Source organism: Mastomys coucha, unplaced genomic scaffold (genome assembly GCF_008632895.1).
Source record: "Mastomys coucha isolate ucsf_1 unplaced genomic scaffold, UCSF_Mcou_1 pScaffold23, whole genome shotgun sequence".
NCBI lineage: Eukaryota > Metazoa > Chordata > Mammalia > Rodentia > Muridae > Mastomys > Mastomys coucha.
The window spans coordinates 51,787,675-51,792,123 of NW_022196906.1; the positions used below are offsets into that span (position 1 = coordinate 51,787,675).

Below are 4,449 nucleotides of genomic sequence, written 5' to 3' on the forward strand. Positions count from 1 at the left end.
GCCATGCTGTAGCAGAGGCCTGGGGTGCAGTCAGGGGACAGCCATGCTGTAGCAGAGGCCTGGGGTGCGGTCAGGGGACAGCCATGCTGTAGCTTCCCCCACTGACAATGTCTTCATCAAAGAGTTCCTGGCTTCCTGTTCCCAATGTAGGCAGATTTATAGCAGGGAACAAACCATGATAACATTTGGGGAAAGTGTACCTTCTAGCTGTTCTCAAGAGCACAATGTTGCCGGGTGGTGGTGGCACACACCTTTAATCCCAGCACTTGGGAGGCAGAGGCAGGTGGATTTCTGAGTTTGAGGCCTGGTCTACAGAGTGAGTTCCAGGACAGCCAGGGCTACACGGAGAAACTGTTTCAAAAAACCAACAAAAAAAAAAGCACAATGTTTTTACTCTTGGGTTATTTTGCTCTATTCTCTGACATTTACAGAAGCAAAGGGCCAGCCTGCCCCCAGACAAGGGGCTTTGGTAGATACTTTATATAAAAATGCTTGGGTCGGGCTGGAGAGGTGGCTTTAAGAGTACCAACTGCTCTTCCAGAGGTCCTGAGTTCAATTCCCAGCATACATGGTAGCTCACAACTATCTGTAATAGGATCTGATGCCCTCTTCTGGTGTGTCTGAAGAGAGCAATGGTGTTCTCATATACATAAAATAAATAAATCTTAAAAAAAAAAAAAAAAAAAAAAAAAAGAATGCTTGGGTCAAAAATGCTAGTGGGGAATCCACCCTGCATGCAGTTTCTCAATAAAGGTTAACAGCACACAATAACTAATCAGTATGTTTGTATTACATCACTGCTGTCTATCCCTGAAATAAACCAAGTTTATGCTGGTTTACAAAGCTATGGGACGAACCAATGAACTTGTGAGGCCTGAGACAGGCTGCTTAGACAAAAGGGTCTGGGGAGGTGATGACCTCCCTCAGGATGAATATCTGGATTCCACATGGAATTGGTAAGAGATAACTTCCCTATAGGGAAGATGTTGGTGTTCTCGTATAATAACTGCACTATTCATAAATAATTTTCCCCTGATCACTCAATAGAGACTCTTAATAGATTTTTAAAAATAAGGTAGAGGACTAGAGATGGCTCAGTGGTTAAGAGCAACTGACTGCTCTCCCAGAGGTCCTAAGTTCAGTTCCCAGCAGCCACATGGTGGCTTACAACTCTCTGTAATGGAGTCCTATGCCCTCTTCTGGTGTGTCTGAAGAGACATTGTGCCCTTTGCACTTGTGGCACTTTCATAAATGGAGGGGAATAATCGTGTCATAGTGACCATCGTTTAAACAAATGCTTATTTAAACAGCATTTGTCGATCACTTTTTATTTATTTATTTATTTACTTACTTACTTATTTATGCATATTTATTTAATGTGTACACTTTAGCTGTCTTCAGACATACCAGAAGAGGGCATCAGATCCCATTATAGATGGTTGTGAGCCACCATGTGGTTGCTGCGAATTAAACTCAGGACCACCGGGTGGTGGTGGCACACGCCTTTAATCCTAGCACTTGGGAGGCAGAGACAGGTGAATTTCTGAGTTCGAGGCCAGCCTAGTCTACAGAGTGAGTTCCAGGACAGCCAGGACTACACAGAGAAACCCTGTCTCAAAAACCAAAAAACAAAAAACAAAAACAAAAACAAAAAACCTCAGGACCTCTAGAAAAGCAGCCAGCGCTCTTAACAGCTGAGCCGTCTCTCCAGCCTGTCGATCACTTACAAGAAGAAGCAACATAAAAGATGTGCAGAAGAGGTAAACTGCTCCTTCCTGGAGTGTAAATATGAGCCAGATGCTTGTCCCCAATGACCTGTAGTTATAGGAAATAGCAGTAAAAATCACAGGACCCAAGTTCAGTGGTTTGTGAAGAAAAAATGAAATAACACACCATCTTAGGTTTTCTGTTTTGTTTTGTTTTGTTTTGTTTGTTTGTTTGTTGTTGTTGTTGTTGTTGTTGTTTTGCTTGTTGCTGCCATAACATACTCATTCAAGAACAAGAGAGGCTGGTGAGATGGCTCAGCGGATAAGAGCACTGACTGCTCTTCCGAAGGTCGTGAGTTCAAATCCCAGCAACCACCTATAATGAAATCTGACGCCCTCTTCTGATGGTCTGAGGACAGACAGCTACATTGTACTCATTTATAATAATAAATAAATCTTAAAAAAGAAAAAACCTTGCCACCAAGCCTAAGGACCTGAATTTAATCCCCAGAGAACTGCTTCTCAAAAGTTGTCCTCTGACCTCCACATGTGATTTGTTCCACGTGTCCACTTCCACACACACGTGCATGCACATACACACACATGCACGCAGGCATACATACAGACAGACAGACAGAGACAGAGAGGTGGCTCCGTGGTTAAGGGCATTAGCTGCTCTTCCAGAGGACCAAGGTTCAATTCCATATGAGGAGCAGATGACATCCTGAGTGAATGTGTATTATTGTGAGCAGAGCCACATCAAGGACCCCAATGCCTCAGATATAAAGAAATGGCAAAGCCTTTCCCTGATACAACTAAAAGTGTTCAGGAACTTTTAACCTTTAGCTATAGCCAGGGTGTGCACAAAGTATCAACTGCAGCCTCCTCATCTAAATGACCAGATTACTGGGGGCATAAGTCTAGTCAGTCACCCACAGGGCCAGCTCTAAGCTGCATATCTTCCTTGCCTAGCTATGGTCAAATGTGGCATGCTCACCCAAGGATCTTCAGGACATCTATATTACATATCAATAATCAAATGAGAATATCAGCTTTTACTGAACCTTTGATCCATCAAAGGACATGCTAAGCCTTGTACTTATCTTATGAAGCAACCACTATTATCCCCACATATAAAAGAAGCAAGTGAGCATCAGAGAGGCGATCAATTCACCCAAAAAATAGGATGAATGGATCTAAGAAAGGGAAGATCCATTATCTTTTTTTTTAGATCTGTTTAATTTATTCTATGTGTTTACACACTTTTCCTGCGGGTATATATCTTTGTACCACACATGTGCCTGGTACCCTTGAAGGTCAGAAGAGGGCATCAGATTCCTTGGAAGTGCAGTTACAATGATGGTGAGACACCATGTGTACTGGCTGGTTTTGTGTGTCAACTTGACATAGGCTGGAGTTATCACAGAGAAGGGAGCTTCAATTGGGGAAGTTGTCTCCATGAGACCCAGCTGTGGGGCATTTTCTCAATTAGTGATCAAGAGGGTAGGGCCCCTTGTGGGTGGTGCCATCCCTGGGCTGGAAGTCTTGGGTTCTATAAGAGAGCAGGCTGAGCAAGCCAGGGGAAGCAAGTCAGTAAGGAACATCCCTCCATGGCCTCTGCGTCAGCTCCTGCTTCCTGACCTGCTTGAGTTCCAGTCCTGACTTCCTCTGGTGATCAACAGCATTTGGAAGTAAGCTAAATAAACCCTTTCCTCCCTAACTTGCTTCTTGGTCATGCATGATGTTTGTGCAGGAATAGAAACCCTGACTAATACACCATGTGTGTGCTGAGAATCAAACCAGGGTCCTCTGAAAGATCAGCCAGTCCTCTTAACCTCTGAGCCATCTCTCAAGCCATTATCTTTAGGCTGGGTGTGGTGGTTACTGTTAACGGTCAACTTGGTGTAGTCTAAAATCACTCAGGAAGGGAGACTCAATGAAGGATTATCTGCATTAGGTTGGTGTAAAGCTACATCCACAGAGGAATATCTTGATTTTGTTAATTGAAATGAGAAGACCCATACACTGTGGCACCATTCCCTAGCAAGGTTCCCTGAACTATTAAGAGTGGAGAAAGGGGTTTACGCAGTAGCACAGATGCATTACTTCATTGCTTCCTGCTTTTGATTGTAAATACAATGTGAATAACTGTCTCCCTTAAGTTGCTCTGTCAGGGTTTTTTTTTTTTTTTTTTTTTTTAATCACAGCAACAGGAAACCAAGGAGGCTGGTTTTTCCAGACTCAGACTCTGGAGTAAGGGAGTAGATACAAATGATGTACTTTAAAAGAAACAAGGAAGTCAAAGAAAACAATGTAGAAAACAATAATTATTATCTTACTAATGTGAGGAAGCTCTTAACCAGCATGTTACTAATATGGGCAACCAGAACTTGGCCCTGGGATGAGGGAGGGTTGGTCTTCCGTACAAAAGACAATTCGGACATTCCCCCGAACAACTGTCCACTCCTGGCACTTCTGAGCCTAAAATGCTCTCAGGCAGAAAATACCAGGAAGTTGCAGTTAAAACACACACACACACACACATACACACATGAGGAATGACTAAAGGTTTGGAGAGGTCACTCTGCTGCCTCTGCTGCCTCTTAATCCCTGAAAACCAGTTGTTACCCATCCCTGTGTGTGTTTGCACAGTGGAGTCTACTTTTTCAACAGTGGGAATGTGGGTGGGAATAGTACTCAGAACCTTGTGTATGCAAAAGAAGACTCCAAGGGTCGGAGTGGT

The 4,449-nt window shown here is 43.4% G+C and overlaps 1 pseudogene; it reads left to right on the forward strand.

Moving 5' to 3' along the window:
- Window positions 1–4,449, forward strand: part of LOC116073627 — a 12,738-nt pseudogene that overhangs the window by 1,204 nt on the left and 7,085 nt on the right.